Source organism: Saimiri boliviensis, chromosome 4 (assembly GCF_048565385.1).
Source record: "Saimiri boliviensis isolate mSaiBol1 chromosome 4, mSaiBol1.pri, whole genome shotgun sequence".
Classification (NCBI taxonomy): Eukaryota; Metazoa; Chordata; class Mammalia; order Primates; family Cebidae; genus Saimiri; species Saimiri boliviensis.
This window is the reverse complement of record NC_133452.1, coordinates 125,600,328-125,622,653: the sequence shown is the minus strand read 5'-3', so window position 1 is coordinate 125,622,653 and position 22,326 is coordinate 125,600,328. Positions and strand designations below refer to the sequence as shown.

Here is a 22,326-nt window from a genome sequence, read left to right as displayed (position 1 = left end):
CTCCTAGTTCTGACTCTGTGTCAACCCCTGTATGTGTTAAATGCTTACCATCTTACTTTGTATTTGCTGAAATGTTTCTCTGTATTTGTTTTATTGTTCATGAATATTTTATATCTCCAACTACAATTTTTAAATCCTAGATTTATTTTTAAATGTATGCTTTTTATTTCTTACCTGCTTCCTCAGTGTCTAGTATAGTACTCTAAAGTCTATTTCTTTAAGGGAAGAAAAAGTTTAATTAATGAACAAGGTGCTGTCAATGTAGTATAGCAAAAAAAAAAAAAGAAGAAAAGGCAGATTAAAGCTCTTTTTTATTTTGCTTTGTTCAATCCCCAGTTGAATAGAATAGTGTTGAGCAGCAGCCAAAACCATGGAATCTGAGATTACTTGTTTCAATATTGAATGAAGGCTCAGCTCAGAGAGATGGGTTTTAGTGCATTTTTTTCCCTTAGTGGAATTAAGGTGACTTTTCTTTGCACATTGCGTCACCTCAATTTAAGAGCTAAACAGCTTGTGCTTGTTGGTTGGGTAGCTGAATTTTGCAGGTTTGTGGAACATGATGTTTTCATAACAGAAAGGAAGAGTAGATAATAATCCTCTGAACCTTTAAGGAATTGAGATTTAATAGTACATTACACATTTATATGCAATTTTGTGTGCAAACCTGTGGAATTTAGTTTTTGAAGATCCTCACTATCGAGCACAGTGGGCATAAAGCAGAGAGATTTAAGGGAATGGAGAGATGTCCCTGCCATCACAGTTCACTGTCCAGATTGGATGAATATAGCTAAGAAGGAGAGACCAGATCATGTGATGGGGGTACATTCATTGTTTAAACAAGCCAGAGCAGCACGTTTTGTGAAATGTGAATTGTTTGGTAGTATAAGGTAAAACAAATTCTAGCCCTTTTACAAATCACCTAATGTTGTAGCTGCTTGGGAAAGGGCTCTCATTATCTGCTACTACTTAAGTTTCAAAAGTGATGTTGTGCTTTTCTTTAGTTACTTATTTTTTTACTTGGTTAGAGACAGGGTTTTACTCTGTCCGTCAGGATGGAATGCAGTGGCACAGTCATAGAGTAACCTCACTGTATGTGAGGTTAACCTCAAACTCTTGAGCTCAAGTGATCCTTCTCCCTTGGCCTCCCAAGTTGCTGGGATTGCAGGCATGAGCCACCGCACCTGGCCTATACTTTGATTTATTTAGAAGCAAATTAATACATCAACTTGACTTGGGGATTATTGTTATTCAACAAATTACTCTTTAAAGCTGCATATCAAAATATTATTATTCCTCTGATGTCCTATAATGATAGAAGAATAATGAGAAATGTGTGTTGTGTTTCTCATTATTGTTTTATTATTATAGGACATCAGAGGTAGCTTTTGAATTTTAAAGAAAATTCATCTACATGTCAGCTGGCTACTGGAGTTGTGATCCTAAAAGTTATCCCATCAGAGCACCATGCTCAGATTTTCATAGCCATTCCATTTAAATGATTAAATTTGGATTAATATATATTAAAGTTCTTCAGGAACAGCATTTCTTTATAAAACAGAATAGAAAATAATTCTTATTTTATATTCAGTTTGTGACATGACAAACCAAAAAAGAGAACTACTATGGAAATTTTATATAGTGGTATGGTAATTTAAAGATCATTCATAATATCTTTTAAGGATTGTATATGCATGTATGTGTGTGTTTCAGGAGAAAAGTTGTTTCATGTGATAATCTATTCAGGTAAAATTATAAGCAATTGGATTTTTCTGTGGAAGATTCTAAATGTGATATAACATAGAAAAACAAATATGGGCAGAAATATCCCTTAATGTAATTAAATAGCATAGTAATATCCTTACACACATACATCGTGTTTCTGCATGGTTTGGTAGTGGAGATCTACTCTTCTGCTATGGCATTGGAGAAATAATCTTCCTATTACTCAGAAAGTTTAGCAATAAAATGATAACTCTAGTAGTGAGGCAGGAGAATAAGCAAGGCAGGGAACCTAAGGCCAATTAATGCAAACTTCTTGTAACTAAATTCTAGGACTTCATTTGCATAAGGTGCCTATTCTTGCCAGCCTCTGATTGGCCATGAGGCAGACCTGCACTCCAGCATATAACTGGTCCATTCTGACCTCCTTTTGCGTAAGGTGCCAATCTAGCCAGTCTTTGATTGGCCATGGGCTAGTTCACTTTGACCTCTAATAGGCATGAGCCAGCCCTTCATTTACATAGGGTGTAACCAGTGGGAGACCTCTAGAGGGTACTTAAACCCCAGAAGACTTTGCTACCAGGGCTTTTGAGCCACTTGCTTGGGCCACTGCCATTCTGTGGAGTGTACTTTCACTTTTATTGCCTCCCGCTTCAATAAATCTACACTTTATTTGCTTGTTCATGCATGCTATTCATTTCTTTGTTCAATGTGCCATGGACCTGGACAATTCACAATCAGAACCTTGTATCCAGTAACAGTACTGAGAAAAGTATTGTAAATTTACTTAAAGTCGAACTAGTTTGCAAGTGGCTAATTTTAATTTTCTAATAATTACTTATAGAAAATATTAGGAAAAGGTAATTTCTGTCATCATTACCACCAACAATAAATATTCGGTGTGTGTGTAATGCACTAGCCAGGAAAGAGGGAGACTAAGAGCTTAGGGATCTGAAAAGGAGCAGGGACCAACTTCAGGATCCCCTACCCACTCTGCTCTACTGTTTTTCCAGTAAGGCAGAAATTTTTTTTTTTAGCTCAGGCCCAGAGGAGAGACTGTGAAATGAAAAATTACAGTGTATCATTTATTCAGTAGGTATTAGGTGGAATCATATGAAGTTGCTGTTAATGTAGATCAAAAATAGTACAATGTCATGGCAGTTTCACATAGCTCCATCTAATATTTATAGAGCTATTGGTATGTACTGGGCATTGCTGTGGGTGTTTAAAGGTATAGAACTTAACAAAATAGACCAAATCCCTGATTTCCCAGAGTTTGCATTCTCATAGAGCCTCCAGCCAGATGGCTCTCTTTACCCTAGAGTTAGATACACCCAACTACCTGCTCTCTATCTCCCCTTGAAAGCCAAATAGGCTCCTCAAACATAACATGAACCAGACCAATCTCCTGGTGGATAAACAATACACTTACATTTTCTTCCTGCCTTGTAGATAGAAATCAGGGCTTAGCAGGGCCATGAATGTATGACCTAGCCCAAGATCCATCTTTTCGTTTCTTTCTCACTGTCAAGTTAATAGTCAATAAATAAGGTAGTAATTTCTATCAGACTAAATAGTGATTTTTATCTGTTGAATTGTAAAATGTATCCAGACATGAAAATGGAGGCTGGTAGACTGCTAAACACAACTATGATGTATTTGCTTTTTCTAATGCATTGCGACAAGCTATTCTGTATCCTTCACTACACATAGTAAATAGCTGAGAGGTGTTATGATTCGGTAAATGAGCTCTGGATAGGGAATCAACAGACCTAGACTGGAGTTTTAGATTTGCTACGGAGAGATTCTGTTACTCAGTTGGCCATCACCAAATATAAATAAGTTAACAGTTCCTACATACTTAAATGATACTGGGAAAAGAAATGAGGTAATGGCCAAGTGGGTGGAAAATTTACTCTTGAGGAGTGAGAATTGACATATAAAATATAGGTAGTTTTAATACTCATTTTAATTCAATCTGTATTTTTTCGATTAAGATATTAGAGACTTCAAAACTTTTGATACATTTTAAAGTGTATTAAATTGTCTGATTTTTTTTTTTTTTTTTTTTTTTTTTTGAGATGGAGTGTTGCTCTTGTTGCCCAGTCTAGAGTGCAGTGGCATGTTCAAGCGATTCTCCTGCCTCAGCCTCCCAAATAGCTGGGATTACAGGCACACACCACAACACTTGGCTAATTTTGTATTTTTAGTAGAGATGGGGTTTCAACATGTTGACTAGGCTGGTCTCAAACTCCTGAGTTCAGCTGATTCACCGCGTTAGCCTCCCAAATGCTGGGATTACAGGCGTGAGCCACCACACCCAGCCTAAATTGTCTGATTTAGTCTGCACTCAGTTTATTTTTCCCAGCTGTTCTTTTAGCCATGCTTATGATAATATACCATTGATATTTTAATTTTTTTTTTTTTCTTGAGACGTAGTCTCAGTCTGTCACACAGGCTGGAGTGCAGTGGCACAATCTTGACTCACTGCAACCTCTGCCTCCCAGGTTCAAGTGATTATCCTGTCTTAGCCTCCCAAGTAGCTGGGACTGCAGGTGCATGCTACCATGCCCTGCTAATTTTTTGTTTTTTTTTTTTTTTTTTTTTTTTTTTTGGACAGGAAGTAAATTTATTGGTTCATATTACAAGGGGGCAGCACAGTGGAAGCCCTCATGAGTGCAGGGCCTACCACTTGTCCAGAGGGCCACAATTGGAAATGTACTTAACCCCACAGCCATCTGGGATGAGCCACTTCTCAGCCACCAGGTCTTCAAATTCATCAGCATTGAACTTGGTGAAGCCCCACTTCTTTGAGATGTGGATCTTCTGGCGGCCAGGGAAATTGCAGGTGGCCCTGCACAGGGCCTCAATCACATGCTCCTTGTTCTGCAGCTTGGTGCAGATGGACACTATCGCTTGGCCAATGTGAACCCTGGCCACAGTGCCCTGGGGCTTTCCAGAGGCACATTGCATGCCTGTTTGGAGCCTACATTGGGGTAGTACAAGGTGAGACACATGAACATACATCTGGAAGTCCTGTCTTCAAGGTCCCCTAGAGCAACCCATACAAGAAACAGGCTGCATACACTATCAAGGAAACTGCTATTTGCAGCCATTGCATACTGGGCCCCCATGAGGAAAGGAACCCAGTTGGCTTAATTGGCTACAGATTTTTTGTGTTTTTAATAGAGATGGGGTTTCACCATGTTAGCCAGGATTGTCTCGATCTCCTGACCTCCTGATCCTCCCACCTTGGTCTCCTAAGGCACTGGGATTATAGGCATGAGCCACTGTGCCAGGCCGATATTTTAATTTTTAAGTTAAATTCCTATAAATAAATATGTGAGAGATTTGTTAGGATATTTAAATCATCTTCTAACATTTAAAATTATGTGCTTTAAAAAAATTTTAGGTTGTAGAATTGGGGAAAAATGCAATTTGTTTTATCTACTTTTTCTATTAGCATGTTCCATTCAAAGGGGGGATAGTGTGGCAAAACAAATTCAGTTTCTTAATGATAAATCACATTAAAGTTTAGAAGTAAACAGATAACCTGAAGCCTGACAATGAAGTTTACATAGCTCTTCCTTGGTAAAGCCGTCTTCCTGCGCTGCAGAGGACACAGTCCATCAGTAATTTAATTCAGTTACATTTGTTATAAGAAAGGAACCACTTTGTTTAGAGGCTTAATTCTGATTCTTTATCATAATTCACAAAGTGAAGTAACCTGTCGTTACTGTGATGCCTGTAACATCACTAAAAGGAAAAAGGGGGAAGCATTTCTTTTCCATCATGAACATTTTATTTCTCAGATATTTCTATAGGGCTTGATATGCTCCTTCTTTGTATTAAATATTTATATGGTGTTTATGTAGGTAAATGGTTTAATGTTGCAAGTTGCTAGGAAAAAAACACTAAGACATCTGAAAATTCCCCTCTTACCTGTATTAGGTATCTTTGAACTATGTAATAAAACAACTATGCCTGTTGAAGTTAAATGACCTTTGTTATAAATTCATCTTTTTTATACTTCATATTGGGTAGCATAGCAGTATATTATAATCTGTGTAGTTTTATAAGACTTGCTGGATGTCACAGTAAATTTAAATGGCTTTATTTAAATATATAGAAATTTGCCTTTTTGATGGAAAATCATGTTTCCCAAAAACTGCATATTTTAAGCAAATTGAAAATTGACACTAGATTCTAAATATAGCCTCTGCTGCTTTTTAGCATTGTTGCCACTTTAAAATTTTACTCTAGTGTTAGAAGAGATTACTTCGTTTCTTGGGTGAACACATGCCTGTGTGCATCCTCATGGTAACATGGGAGACAGAACAGAGACTGAACAAGTCATAGGTTTCAGTCCTGACACAACATCTTACTGTGCGCATTTGAACATTTCATTTAATCTTTTGAAGTCTCAATTTCCTAGGCTGTAAAATAGGGATATTCATAATACCTATGCCGAGTTGTTAGGAGAATCAAATTAGGTAATCTGTGTTATACTTGGTCATTGCCTGGTACATAAACTTTTTTTTTTTCCTTTTTTTGAGACAGAGTCTTGCTCTCTGGTCCAGGCTGGAGTGCAGTGGCTTGGTTTTGGCTCACTACAACCTCTGCCTCCCCGGTTCAAGTGATTCTCCTGCCTTAGCCTCCAAGTAGCTGGAATTACAGGTGCCGACCACTGCGTAGGCCCAGCTAATTTTTGTGTTTTTAGTAGAGACGGGGTTTTACCATGTTGACCAGGCTGGTGTCAAACTCGTGACCTCAAGTGATCCACCAATCTTGGCCTCCCAAACTGCTAAGATTACAGGCATGAGCCACCATGCCCAGATAGAAACTTTTTATTTGTGAAAATAGAAACTTTTTATTTGTGAAAAAAGTTTAGACTAATGGAAAAGTTAGAAAAATAGTACAAAGAGTTACATACACTCTTCACCAAGCTTCTCCTAGTATTAGCATCTTGCATAAACATTATTCACGTGTCAGAATCAACTAATTAACATTGATACAATACTGTTAACTAGAGACTTTATTCACATATTACCATTTTTGTCACTAATGTCCTTCTGCTGTTCTGAGGTCCAATCCAAGACTCCACATTGCATTTAGCTGTCATGTCTCCTTAACCTTTTCTAGTCTGTGACAATTTCTCAGTTGTTTCTTCTCTTTTCATGACCTTGATACTTTGGAAGGATACTGGTTACTTTGGGTTCGTCTGAAGTTTTCTTATGATTAGATTGAGGTTATGCATTTTTGGCAGGACAGGCATGATATTCACTTCTGATTGTATCCCTCTAAGGGCATGTGATACCAACACTTATTTATAATGATAACTTATTACTGGTGATATTAACCTTGATCACATGGTTAAAGTGTTATCTGCTGGGTTTCTCCACTGTAGAGTTACTGTGTTCTCCTCAGAACATCTTAGGGGACATTCTTTTACACTATGTAAATGTCCCATTCCCCCACTGATTTTTGGCATCCCTCCATGGATCTTGCCTGCAAGTCTTATCACTAAGGTGCTCTAAAGGTTATTTTCTATTTCCCCCATTCCATCTATGTTTATTATTGGAATTTTTCTGTAAGGAAAAGCTGTCCTTTCCCTCCCATTTGTTTTTCAGTTACTTATGTTGGTGCACATTCATGGATATATATCTTATTCTATGAATTATAATCCAGTCTTTGTTGTTGATTTTGTTGTCCAAAATGTTCCCGCATTGGCCACTGGGAGCTCTTTCAGGTTGGTTCCTGTGCTTTGTTGACACACTTGCATCCTCCTTTTGAGCACATCCTCTCTGGCACCACAAGATGCTTCAGACTTATCTTGTATTTTCCCTTCCTCAGTCCTGAAATCAACCACATCTCCAAAAGGCCTTGTAAATTTGCTTAAAAAAATAAATTAGCCATCTGTCACCTAACATACATTTTTTCTAATTCTTGATGTAGCTTTTTTTTGGATACATTTCTCTCTTGATCTCCTTCAGAAGCAGCCCTTAGGGAATTTAGTCTCACCAAGTGTGAACTATTGGTTCCTGACCTTTAGAAAAGAAACAAACCCTTGCTTACAACAGGAGGCTATAGATCCATATTTTTTTCATCCTTGAAATTGTACAGGAACAATCTGGCTTGTCACGGTAAATTAAAACTTCAGCTCATCACATTTGTTATTTCAATGCATGGTATAGTCTTCTATTATTTATGGCTACCTTTAAAAATTTTATGTAATTTTGTTCTTTTGGTTGTCTGTTATGTAGTAATGCTTAGATGACTAGAAAAGAACATGTAATCTAATAAGTGAAATATCTCAAGATATTGTTGTGACTTTGTGAGAATCATTTAATCCTTTAGCAATTTAGTTTAAGAGTTATTCTGGAGCTAATTTGATAATTGACAGAGTAAGTAAAAGTGTGTTAAATATCTTATCTCTTTTTGTACAGTTTGATTCATTTTTAACATGGATAGAAAAATATGTATTTTAATATGCTATGAGTAACCACTAGAGGGTAGCCCTGGGTAACCAGTTACTCATTTACTGCTTATTTAAGTTGTCCTGACACAGAAAGATTGAAAATAAAGGTGGGCATGGAGAGGGAGGGTGCAGATAACAGCAAGTGGAATTTAAAAGAAACTTTTAAATGACAATATTATACAAAGTGCAGTACAAGGAGAAAAGTATTAAAATGGACAACGATATAGTTTAATATGTGATAAAAGGTATAGTCTAGGAATATAAGACAATTCTAAACCTTTATACATCCAGAAATGTTCTGAAATATATCAATATATAAAAATATTTAAGTATTTATATAAAAATGTTAAGTATTTCTTAACATTTATAGGATTAAGGAGTTATTTCTTGTAGTCTTCTTGGTAGCTCTTCAAAACCGTAGACTTTGCTGGTTGTAATAGCTTATGCCTGTAATCTCAATACTTTGAGAGGCCCAAGACAGAGGGTTGCTTCAGGCCAAGAGTTTGAGACCCACCTGGGCATCATAGCAAGATCATCTGTCTACAAAAAATGAAATTAAGTAATTAAAAGTTTAAAAACCTTAGACTCATTGCACATAATATTTTTACTAGGTTACAAGTAGTGTAGGGGAGAAAAGATATTTTTCTCACCTATCTTTAGGTTCATGGCTGAGGCCCTGTAACAAAAGACAGATTACTAAGAGAAATGCATACACATTTATTTAATATAGGTTTTACATGACATGGGAACCTTCATAAGGAAATGGAAACCCGAAGAAACAGGAAAAACTATTTTTATGCTTGGTTTGATGACAACTGGTCATGGGGAAGTATTATAAGATAAAAGGGATATAATCTAATAAATTGGGGACCACCTTGCAAGGCCTATTTGTTCATATTCTTCTCTGTATCCCTGTTTCTTCAAAGATAAGGATATTTCTTTCCTCCAGGGCATCTCTGGAATGAAGTTCTTACTCAGAGGGAGGTCAAAGAATTCTTTCTACGTTTTATAACCTGCTTTAGGGGAGAAGGGTCAATCACGAGAGTGATTTTTCTTCCTTTGCTATTTCCTGAAATGCCAAAGTGCCATATTTTGGGTTAGCATGTCTTGAACCTCATTTGTAATATCTTTAGACATCTTTTTGATGATCACATTCGATTTTAAAAGTTCTATCAAAGTAGTCAACACTTGAAAACATTCACTGTGGATTAAAGTAGCCAGATAAGGAATTCTAGAAAAACAACAATATATTAAAAAAAAAAAAAAGGGGGGGTGAAGAAAATAAATCTGGGAAAATAAGTAAATAGGGTGAAACCAATCCAGCAAAAATGAAATAAATTTGCATTTAATTCTTCAAAACATTTTTAAAAAGCATAATTCCTGTTTCTGTAAAGAAAAGGCAGTTTCTCTCTAGATGAGCTCTGATCATCTAACTTTTGTGCAGTCTCTGATTGCAGACTTGGATGATGCTTCAGTTTTCTTGTTTCCACGGAGTGAAAAGACCGTTTATTCAAGCTGAGCCAACCATCTTGGACTAGCAAATTCTACATCACTCAGCCTGCTCCTGTGTTTTTATGGTGATATTTGTGTTATGTTGGCTCTTTACTACTGAGATAGAGACTAAATTCATCACCTTTTGAGGATTACTAAATCTAGTCTTTCAGGCTGGAAGCATGTGATTAGTAAATGTTTTACTTTATATGTGAAGGATTGTCTGTGGTTTCTGTCTCAAATTTTGGCAAATTATATTTGGAATTTTAATAAATTTTCATTACTGTTATGTCAGTGGCATTCATATCAATGAATAAAGCAGATTTTTCTGAAGTAAGGGTGAAAATTTTACCATTAATGTATCCTTACTAGTGGCCATACCTGTCTGAACAGATAGCTGATTAAAATTATCTGCTGTAGAACTCACCCAGACCATTTCCTCCAGGTTGAATTGTTGAAGGCCTCTGTTTAAATAGTATGTTAAGTTATAGTATTTAGGGGCAGGAAGTCACTTGCTAAATCTTTTTTGGCACTGAAAGTTAGCAGAGAAATCATAAGATGAGCTTTTAGTCCTCTGGTAGGAATGACCCTATGAACATACAGTACAAAAAGGACTGCCAGCAGTTGAGCCAAGTAACCATTTATTGAGCAGCTGCAATTGGCTAGGCTTTGTGCTATTCACAGGGTTTAAAGACGTGAGCAAGGGCAGGAACTGGGCAATACAGGATCTAAGGCCTCCCTGGGACTACAGGCATGGTGCAACATGCCTAGATAATGTTTAAAATTTTTTGTTTCACTGTGTTGCCCAGGCTTGTCTCAAAACATCTGGACTCAACCAGTTCTCCTGCTTGAGCCTCCCAAAGTGCTGGGATCACAGGCATGAGCCACCTAAGGTTCTTTTTCTAACTCACCCTGCAACGTAGGGTTAGATCCTCTGTTCCTTGTTTTACTATAAAATAATGGCGGCACTAGGTAAGATCTGAAGCCTGTTCCAGCTTTTAAATCCTAATTCTAACTGATAAGAAAACTAAATTTCCTAAGGCTCAAGATCCAGTTGCTAGTTTAATAAGCAATGGCATGTTCTGCATCATTTCCTTTCCATCTGTATACTTCCTCTTCTCTCATTTTGTACTTAAGTCCCTTGTCGTGTCCTCAACTTGATAATTACAGGGGATCGGAATGTGAGGAAAACTGGCCATTTGAAAGCACACTGAAACACTGTTTAGTATTTTTTGGTTCAGATTTTTGACTTCAAGTTTGCCATATTTTATTATTCTAAAGTTCTGTTAAATTAGAAACCAGATAAATAATATGAGTGACTTGTTAGAGTTACCATTTCTTTAGATAGTAGATACTTTTCTCTGGTTTTCATTGGAAATCGTTGGAATCAGAAACATTTTGTTTAACTGTGGTTCAGTGCCACTTGCAGATGACCCTGGAAGCAACTGAATGAAAGTGGGGAAGCAGCCTGTAGTTGGATGGATAACTGATAATTGGTTATATGTGTTCATTTCTTTTCTCCATATATAGTTTGATAATATTTTCTAGAATGTAGAAGACTAAGATTTTAATTTCAGCTTTCTCATTAAGTAACTGAAATAACTATACACCTGACTTCTCGAAACTTTAGTTTCCTCATTTATAAAATATAAATATCTAATTTGCACACCTTACAGTTAGTGAAGAGTTCAGGAAGAATCATCTTGGAATCATATTATTAAACACTAAAGATCTGTAGATATGTAAGCTACTGTTGTTGAAACATCACTGTTACCCTGTTTTTTTTCGAATAACAGTAGTGCATTTGTACTAAATTCCCCATTAGAAATTTAGAAATGATGCTCTTTAATAAATTTCTGACTGAATATAGTTGGAATGATGCAAATCACACAGCTGCAGGTGACAAACTGCCCTCAAATCTTGTTTTCTGAGTCTATTTGGGAATAGTGAACAAGATGAAACAAACCCACTACCACTACCCTGCCTACCTCTAGTATTCCTGAACAGATAGCTCTTCATTTTCCTGTGATGACTATGGCAAAGCTTTTGATACACAGCTGACCTTTTTTTTGATCTAATGACCTCACTGAACGTGATCTGCCTAATGAATGGCCACTTCAGTTTATGTAGGGTTATTCTGTTTAATACTTACTCTGTGGATTGTTGCCATTTTACTATTTCTTTTCCATTTTCTGACAACAATGTGGTCAATGAAAATGTTAAAACTGTATCTCGACCTTGCCCCAGGAGACATTTGAGAAAGAAATTCTGTATACTCCGGAGTCCAGAACTGAAAATGTTCTCCATGGTTTCAGGGGAAGAGATTAAGACATGGAGATGAAGAACATATGTCCTGCTTTTTTGGATGGAGCCTTCATAATCTGTGAAATTTTATAATTTTTAACACTTTTTCAAGGGCACTCTTAGGAGTCTTCAAAGATATATTTGATTGCAAAATATAAACACTATTTTATAAATTTCACATTTCAAAAATGGCACTAACTAGTCCGTACAAATTTTATACAAATAATTGTAGCATACGATTATAATATATACTTACAGTTTACAAAGACACTGAGGTAACTTATAATTGCCTAACATAATTTAGCTAGTAGGTGGCAGAGTTAGAACCAAAATCTGTGTTATCTCTGTAACACCTTGCTGCTTCATAAGACTGTGAAACATTCTCACCAATGAGAAGTGAATTAACTCTTACAGAGCAGAAGAAGGAATATTTAATACACCATAGGAGGTAATTTGCTGAATTAGAGTAACAGAAGCAATGTTTTCCAGCTGTGTTACAGACTTCAAATTGCTTAACTGATTTTTTTAAGGTCCTACGAGGAGTTAGAGGGAGTAACTAGATGCAGGTTTTTGTAATGAGGAAGCTGGAGGCAAAACATAAGTAATTTAAGTAATATTAAACAACACACCAGGTCTGACCTACTCAAGATAGCTTTTCCTAGCTAATAGTAAAACCGACAACCTTGATAATGTTAGTAACTTTAAAGTACTGAATGCTTACTATTTTTTAAAGAAAAGTAGAGCTGGACAGTACAGTAGCTAAACTGATAAAAACAGATTTTATTCAGAAACTATTGCAGTAGAGGAAGACAGACCTCAGTAGACAACTGGGCTTGATTCTGAATACAGCATAGACCAGTGGGAATTTAGAGCCAAAGAGCAAGATGGCATTAGTGGATGAAAAATTACGGAGAGGAAAGAACGTTAAGGAGTGTGGGAATTCTGGTTAAGCCAGCCTAAAACGGTTCTTGCTGAAGACAGGCTGAGTGATGAGATACCAACAGGGGTATTGGAGAGTGCAGGGATGAGGAATTTGGTTAGATACTGACGGTGATAAAACATTGAGAGTGAGCAGTTACTGAGGGTAGGGGGTTCTCTCCAAACTGACTACAAGATTCTTACTACTACTGTGCTATGCAATACTGAAACCAAAGGTCAAGGCCTAGTTGAGAAGAGGATTCCAACTAAAGCTTGGTCAAGGAGGGCATCTTGTCAGTTGCTCCTTTTGTTTCAGGAAATAAAGCGTTATTCTTTTCTCTCAGGAATCTAAGTCCATCTTGTGTTCAGTTCCTTTTCAGTAAGGACCAGCTGAGCCATCTGTTGAGACTTGGCAATGGTCTTGAGATCATGGATAGTACTTATGCCCAGTTCCTGTAGCTGTTCTAAGTCACCACCTGAGTAACCAAGATCACCTACAACAGAACCTATGATGTTCTGGATGCCTCTTTTGCTCTAGAGTGAGAGTGAGGTGAACTGGAAGGAGTGAGTGATGGTTTTAAAGATAACTTAAAAAAAGGAAATAAATTGTGAGGAATCGAGTAGATGAAGAGATTAGTAACATGAGAGAGTTAGCAAGATACATTCTCTCGTTGTCTGGTAGCAGCTAAGAGATTTGAGTTCCACACACAACATAAGAATCACTGGGAGCTAGCCAGGAGTCATGAGTCGTAAGATAATTATCTGATGGCTGAAGGTGACCAAAGAATAAACATTTTGATGATTGACAAAGGATTTGTTGGAGGTGGACTGTGTGTAGTTGGTTTGGGTCAGAGAAATTGAGAGGGGAAATGGGGACATTTCTATTCACATGAGGGATGCCCAGGAACCTGTAGTGGCTTGGAGGCTTTATGTTGGATTTGATGATGGCTGGAGAAGTGTAATGACAAATGCTTATTCCCAGAAAAGAACTGATGGTAAGATTATGATGGGAGTGGACATGACCCTTGCAAGGATAGACTGGAGTATATTCGGGAGTTTTTCTCATAATGAGTATTTAATGAGTATTTATCTGGTTTAAAATGGAAGAAAAGAGAGGGAAGGCTATAGCAAAACAGGAATTTTGATTGCTCACAGGAATCTTGGAAATGCCAGATGTGCCCACAGTAAAAGTAGGACAGTACCCTCAGTTTGTGGTGGTATAGGAAGTGGTGACTAGTCCACCCCAGGCTTGACAAAGTTTCTATGGATGAAATAGTCTTGCTAAGAGATAAGGAAAAGGCAGAGCTAGGGGAGAAGAAGGCGCTGCTAAATTTAGGGACAGAAAAATAAAACAAGACTAATCTCAGATGAGGAAAAGTCATAGTGCAGGCTGTGAACCTTAAAGGTCCAAAAGCATCTTTGGATGAAGGGTCTCAGACCTCTGGGTCTGGGGATGACTCCCTAATCATGGCATAGAGGAGTGAGGCAATCACCCCTCTATGAGAAATTAGGTATCCACATCCTTTAATAGCCCATAAGATCCATAAGCCTCTCAGTTATTTTGTTTCAGGAAGAGGAAAATGATGAATAGTAGAAGCTCTGCCTGTGAAGATAATTTTACCTGCAGCTGAAATACCATGACCCAGATATTGAACATGCAGAATAATTAAACTTTTCCTCTAGAAACGTTGTGGTCCTTTCTTGCTGTTGCCTTAAGAAAGTATTCAGTGTCCTAAAGGGAGTTGTCATAACTGAAAGTGCTTAGGAGGAGGTCATTTACATAGCAGATTAAAGTGGAGTCTCCTGGTAGTTTTAAGTCCATCAAATAGGTGCATGAGAAATATGTAGGGCCTTAGTAAATTGTTGGGGCATAACAGTACAGGTGTATTGTTTATTTTCTCAGGTGAAGGCAAAGAAGTAGGGGGATTCTTTATGAAGGGGAATGTTATCAAAGACAGAACACAAATTGATCACCATGAAATGTTGCTTGTTGGAAGAGATAACAGACAGGATAGTGTTAGGATTAGGCACCAAGGGGAAATCTTGATTTGAGGATGTTATTGATAAATCTTGGAAAGGAACTGATATCCTTTCCCACTTGACTTTTTAATAGCCAAATGGAAGTAATGCATAGATTAGAAGTGGGGACTTAGGCCAGGCGTGCTGGCTCACACCTGTAATCCCAGCACTTTGGGAGGCCGAGGCGGGTGAATCACGAGGTCAAGAGATCAAGACCATCCTGGCCAACATGGTGAAACCCCGTCTCTACTAAAAATACAAAAAAATTAGCTGGGCGTGGTGGTATGCGCCTGTGGTCCCAGCTACTCGGGAGGCTGAGGCAGAAGAATCACTTGAACCCAGGAGGCGGAGGTTGCAGTGAGCCGAGATTGCGCCACTGCACTCCAGCCTGGTGAAAGAGCAAGACTCCATCTCAAAAAAAAAAAAAAAAAAAAGTGGGGACTTATGTCTAACAGGCCTTTTATTATCAGGGAAGCAACCTTTAGTCCTTATGGTTTTAAATGATGTTGGGGCATCATGGGTAGAGGCAGAGAAGAATCTGTTTCTATCTTATATGGGTTCTGTATCCCATATACCTTAGAGAATTTTAATAGTTTGCTTATATCTTCATTTTAAGTAGATAGGTTGAAATGGGCAAAGGAACTGTCTGCTTGGGAGAAGTCAGGCAAAACCATTAGGGGACATGGACATGAAGAGGAGAATTCAAGGGCCTGTAGAAAGAGTCTGGCAGGAATTTTTGTGCCTGCATCCATGAGAAGAGAGTTTCCACACAGGTTTACTGGGGTAGTGGCTGAGTAGAAAATTATCTTGACCTTTAAGAGGTCCCATAGAAATAGGAGGACGAGCTCGGGACAAAGCGTCAAAACCCACCACTGGTAAAGTTTGGTGACTCTGGGGAATGGGACAGGAAACGAGGTATTGAGGCTAGAATGTGTTGCCCTGGTATTGATGAGAGACATGGTAGGATGCCCTTTAACTTGTAACATTTTTTTCTTCAATCAATTTTAATAGTAGTTGAGGGCATTGGGACATTTACTTCTCTGGAGGAAAATACACAATTCTCTGGTGAGGGGGAACTAGGGTTTTTCCCTCCTCTTGAGCATGGGGTATTTCCAGGACCAGTGTCTTTTTCCTCACGATATCAGCACATTGTTGAGATCACTGGGAACCTTCATTGTGGATCTTGCTGTGAGTTAAATTTTTCAGGTTTTTCCAGTTGTCTTTTCTGCAGTGCCATAAGCTTGCACTGTGTATTTTCCAATGTTTTTAAAATACTGTTATCATATTATTGGGCTAATGTCTGGAGCCTAGATATGTATACATTTTGTTAATATTATTTTTCTGTAATGTGTTATGAAGCTCTGGCCTGAAACCATTTACAAAGATTGCATAGCTTGAGCAGAGGCTGTTTGGAAAAGCAGTTCCACCCCCCAGATGGTCTTTCCATGTTGTCTTTAATTGATGGTGATAGCCACAGTTTCATTAGTTTGTTATTTTCAGTGTTAGATATGTGACCAATCAATTGTAATGGGATAGATTTGACGGATGGCTCCTAGTAATTTCTTACTTCTCTCGGGGTAACAGGGTAGCCTGAGACTCTTGAGGATTGTCAGAAATAGTGGTCCCTTTAGCTTTTTCAAAGCAGAGGGAGGCATTTCTAAGGCCAACAAACAGGCATATAAGTTGACTTAAGTCAGGGAATCCCAGAGAGTACACACCTAGAATGATTCTAAATTTTTGAACAAACCTTTCCGTTGCCTTTCTATGGTCAGGAAAGTATTTAGTGATAGGGTGTAATTCCGATCTAGACCAAGGTTTAAATGTTCTCTCTTCTATTTGACAACAGGTACTGGCTGATCCTGGGCTTCATCTGAAGGAGATGGAGGCCAGTGAACCTTATGGTTACAGGGAGGTGAGGGGTGGAGGAGGGGGCAGATGGTGGAAGAGACTCTGGGAGAGAAGGCATTAAAAGAGAGCTGGGAGGAGAATCTGGAGGTGCTGTTGAGAGTTCTAGGAACTTTAGTGAGTCAGAAAAATTTTTCTAAAGACTATTAAAAAGCCTCAATAGTTTGATGGAGATTTTAATTATTTAGCTGTTTTGACTTCCTAATACCAAGTGAAATAAGCAGACCACTGTGCATCTAAAAGTTTTGTTCTTTTGCTCTAGGGCTCTTTTTAGGTGGACTAATTTGGGGATATACCAGGAGCCCCAGAAGGGCCACCATAGTTGAGTAGAGTTTTTGGTAAGGTTTTGCCAGTGAGAAAGCAAGCAGACAGTATTGGAATTATTGTGGCAAAGCAGGAGTTTGAGAAGGTAAGGTTTCAACTGAGAAGTTGCCATAGGAGAAGCAGGATTAAATACACAGAACAGAGAGGCCTCATAAAGAGCAGGGAAAAAATTCCAGCCCAGGAGTTGGGGAGTGGATCCCCACTGGAAAAGAACAGCTAGGGAAAGTTCTCATCCCAGGAGACAAAACTCCAGGAAAAATTTTCCAGCCAAGAGCCAAGCTCAGGAGTCAGGGAGTGAATGTCTACTTGACACAGTGAACCCCAGAAAGAAAGACTCCTAGCTGAGCAGATGCCTTTCAAACCAAGAAGTCTGAGCCTCTGACCCAGCTTCAAACAATGTAATCAGAACCTTAATCAAAATCTGTCCTCACTGTGCGTCAATGAACATTTAACTGGAGCACTGGATACTGGTGTCACTCACCACCAGATACCCAGAAAGTAAGCAGACTGAAGGCAAAGTCTTGGTGTGAGTTGAGAGACTGGTTATTGTATCCAAGGGTCCAATGGTGGTTCAGATCTAGATCTGAATCATGGACCAAAAACTGTTAAAGAAAAATCAGAGATAGTGGTTAAAATGGTAAAAACAGATTTTATTTAGTAAAAGCTGCAATAGGGGAAGGGATCACGGTATAGAACTGGGCTTAATTCCACATAGAGAGCATGGACAAGCAGGGATTCCTAATTCCAAATAGAGAGCAGGGTAGGGTTGGGTGGGGGTGGGGGTCAGTGGATGAAAAATTAAGAGGAAAGAAGCATCACGAGCAAGGGGATTCTGGTTAAACAGAACTAACAGGATTCTTGCTGCAGGTTGGCCCGGTGATAAGATACCAGTGGCGGCAGTGAGGAATTTGATCAGATATTGAGGGTGATCTCACTATCTGGCAAGTTCTCACTAAACTTACTTTGTAAGATTCCGGTTACAACTGGGGTATATAAAGAGGAACACACAAGTCCAAAGGTCAAGGCTTAGTTGAGATGAGGATTTAGAAGAGCCTGACCAAAGTTTGGTCAAGGAGAGCATTTCATCACTGTGTGCAGGGCCCTATACCAAGTACTTTATGAAAATGAGCTAATCCCCAAGCCAACCGTATGTGATAGATATAACTCCTTTTTTACATAAAAGAGAACTGTTGCAGAGAAGTTTAATAACCTGTTGAAAGTCACACAGCTAGCATGTAGTAGAGACAATATTTAAACTTGAGTATCAGATTTCAAAGCCCTTGGTTTAACCAGTAGTATTTACTGCCTCCTGGACTCCCTGGGGCCTCCACATCTCCTTCAGTGTGTTGTTTGGTTAGAATATGTGTGATGTTCCAGTGATCTCTAAGAGTTAAACTGTATTTGAAGTTAAGAGTTAAAGGGAAGTATTTGGCATCTATAGGTGACTGATTACAAATTTAGTTTTATACATAGTAATTGAGCAATTTAGTTGCATAAGAATTTAAAAGGGGGCACTGTATATTAAATGCCTGTAAAATCATTCTGGCTATTAAAATTATACATAAGACTTCAAGGCAATGACTCAAGACAATATAATCAATAGGTCAAAAAATTATAGCAAGAATGTGTGCTAAGAAAAGCCCGTAGGATGGTTTCATGCCCTTTTCCTCTGGTAGGTTCATTTATATGTGTGACCCTGATGCTGAGCTTGAGTTTCTTTTAGTACTTATTGTAACTAATCTTCACAGGACCTGCTTCTAATGATTTTGGTATGCTAAATTCTGGGCACTGGTGAGTAATAATGAGGTCACTTTGTAGTTTAGCAGACTCTCCCTTTCTTTCTTTTAATATGTACATTAGAGTTCCAAATTCTTGCAGGTAAGAAACACCTGTCACTAAAAAAGGTTAAAATGTCTTCCTTAAGAAATGTCGTATATGACTTTTATTAAAAAGCCAAAAATTAATACATGAGATTGTAGAGAAAAGGGAACCCTTACACACTACTGGTGAGAATGCAAATTAGTTCAGCCCCTGAGGAAATCCCCAGTTTGGAGATTTCTCAAACTAAAGTAGAATTACCATTCTGCCCAAGAATCTCATTACTGGGTATATACCCAAAGGAAAACAAGTTGTTCTACCAAAAAGACACCTGCACTTTTATGTTTATCACAGCACTACACAATAGCAAAGACATGAAATCAACCCAGGTACCCATCAGAAGTGGATTAGATCAAGAAAAAGTGGCACATATTCATCAAGGAATACTACACAGCCATAAAAAGAACAAAATCATGTCCTTTACAGTAGCATGGATGCAGCTGGAGGTCATTATCCTAAGTGAATTAACACAGGAACAGAAAATAAAATACTGCATATTCTCACTTATAAGTGGGAGCTAAACATTGGGTACACATAAATATGGGAATAAAAGACCCTGGGGAGCTAGAGCTGGGAGAGAGGAGGAAGCAGCGCTCAACAACTACCTCCTGGGTACTTTGTTCACTGCTTGGGTGATGGGATCATTAAAAGCCCTAACAGCTTCAGGCACTATAACTGTGTAACAAACCTGCATGTATAAGAAAATAAATTTTAAAATCAAAAATTTTTAAATGCCATATCCTTATGGGGATTTCTGCACACACACATATATATGGCTCCTTTGCCTCATTTCGATAAAGAAGATGTTCTTTTTGAATATAAATCTCTCTCTAAAGGATACTTTCTAACCATTCTCACTTTATCTTTTAAGGTGACCTCGCATAATGAAGTTTTTGTTGCTTTGAAAATAGGAGTAGCAGACCAGGGATGGTGGCCAACACCTTGTAATCCAAGCACTTTGGGATGCTGAGGAAGGTGGATCACCTGAGGTCAGGAGTTTGAGACCATTCTGGCCAACATACAACATGGTGAAACCCCGTCTCTACCAAAAACACAAAAACTATCTGGGTGCGATGGAGGGTGCTTGTAATCCCAGCTCCTCGGGAGGCAGATGCAGGAGAATGGCTTGAACCTGGGAGGTGGGGTTGCAGTGAACCAAGATCACACCACTGTACTTTAGCTTGGGCGACAGAGCAAGACTCTGTCTCAAAAAGAAAAGAAAATAGGAGGAATATTTAGTCTTGTGTTTTTTTTTCCTTCTCAGAAAGACTTTATTTTAAGGAAGACCATTCACTGTCCATCTCAGCAAAGAGATGTTTACATCATAGTGTCTGAATAGATTTGGGCATAAATACTTTAAATGTAATAAGGTCACTAGACCCTGGTTGGGCCTGGGATAGAAGACAAAGTTGTGAAAGAAGCTCTGAGGACAGGGTTGGAACAGGATAAAGATGTGCATGCTTTCTAATTTTTCTTGAGATCAATCATTAACATAATGCCTCTGAAAGTAACCACTCCTGTCTTTGGTAGAAATGTGTATTGGTGTATTGCCAGTGCCACAGCTGGGATGTCTGGACTAATTTGAAAGGCTGCAAACTGCCGCGTACCCACCTTCAGACCTGTCTTGACTTTCTGTCCTTTCCCCACACTGAAAGGAGTGGGCGGGAAGAGCCTAGACAGAAATGTATGTTTTCCTTTTACTTCTTTCTCTCTCTCTCTCTTTTTTTTTTTTTTTTTTTGAGACATAGTTTCACTCTTGTCACTCAGGCTGTAGTGCAGTGGGGCCATCTCAGCTCACTGCAACCTCTGCCTCCAGGGTTCAAGCAATTCTCCTGCCTCAGCCTCCCATGTAGCTGGGATTACAGATATGTGCCACCATACCCAGCTAGTTTTTGTGTTAGAAGAGATGGGGTTTCACTATGTTGGCAAGGCTGGTCTCGAACTCCTGACCTCAGGTGATCCAACCACCTTGGCATCCCAAAGAGCTAGGATTACAGGCATGAGCCACTGTGCCAAGCCTTCCTACCTCTTTTTATATCGAATGCTTTGAGATTTTCCTTTGAGTCATGGTTATGAAGACCTAGAAAGTACTTGCTAAAAAATATCTCCCAGTAAGTACAGTTTCTGTACAATATTTGTCGAATTTGAAAATCTGAAAACCAGGGATGACAGTTTGTGTGATAAATACATGGATAGTTTGAAAGCTAAGTAAGATCCACGTTTCATTTATTTATTTATTTTTCCTTGTTTCCAGTGGGGTTGGAAAGATCCAAATTTTAGACATACATATACAAAGGCAGTAAATACATTGGAAAGAAGAGGGAAGTTAATACTTCTGGGTTTTCTCTTTGAGAGAGATTAGCTTTCCATTATTTTAACAGAATAGCTTACCAAAATGGTCTTTCTCTATTTTGTGATGAACATACAGAAATCTGGTATCTAAATTCAATTCCTACCTAAAAGTTTTCACAAAAAGATTGATTATAGTTCATGGTTTATGACTACAGAAACAAATAGAAGCTGTTTATAAAAGGTTTGCTGGAAATTTCAGTGTTCTTGTTTTTACCAGTGAAATTAATGATGACTTGAAATTTTTTCTTCTTTTTTGAAAGTTTTCTTTTAGTTGAAATGCTGTTTGTTTCCCTGGTTATTGATTACTTGTGGACTGTTAGCAGTTGTGACCACATAAACTCAAAGTTTCAGTTTTCTCTTTGTAATAGAAATTGGCAAGCTGATTCTAAAATTTATATGCAAATGCAAGGATGTAGACTAGTCAAAATCATCTTGAAAATGTACAAGTAGGACTTACTTATCTTTGAAAGTTACTTTAAAGCTATTGTGATCAAGACAGTGGGTGATTGGCAAAAGGAAAGACATATAGATCAGTGGGATCCAATTGGATCTGATCCAATCAGAGTCCAAAAATAGAGCTACACATATGTGGTCAAATTTGATGAGGATGCCAAAGTGATTTAATGGGAAAAAGAAAGTGTCTTCAACATATGGTGTTGGGAATGGTGTTTCTCCACATGCAGAATAAAAAAGAAGTTTGATTCCTACCTTAGACCACAGACAAAAATTAACTTGAGATGAAACGGTACCTAAGCATTATAGCTTCTAAAGGACAACATAAAAATATATTTGCTATTTATCTTATGACACAGTTAGCACTACCATTAAAAAGTTGATAAATTGGACTTCATCAAAAATAAAAACACCTGCTCATCAGAAGATAACATCAAGTATGTAAGTATTTGTTATGCCTATATTTGACGAAAGGCTTATGTCCA

The 22,326-nt window shown here is 38.1% G+C and overlaps 1 protein-coding gene and 1 non-coding gene across 2 annotated transcripts in view; one reads left to right on the top strand and one right to left on the bottom strand.

Annotated features, from left to right (window-relative positions):
• Positions 1 to 22,326, top strand: part of PRIM2 (DNA primase subunit 2) — a 313,573-nt gene that overhangs the window by 253,288 nt on the left and 37,959 nt on the right. The window lies entirely within an intron of this gene.
• LOC120363467 (small nucleolar RNA SNORA70) lies at positions 4,754 to 4,888 on the bottom strand. The gene has a single exon (XR_005579013.1). It is a non-coding gene; the product is annotated as a small nucleolar RNA SNORA70 (small nucleolar RNA).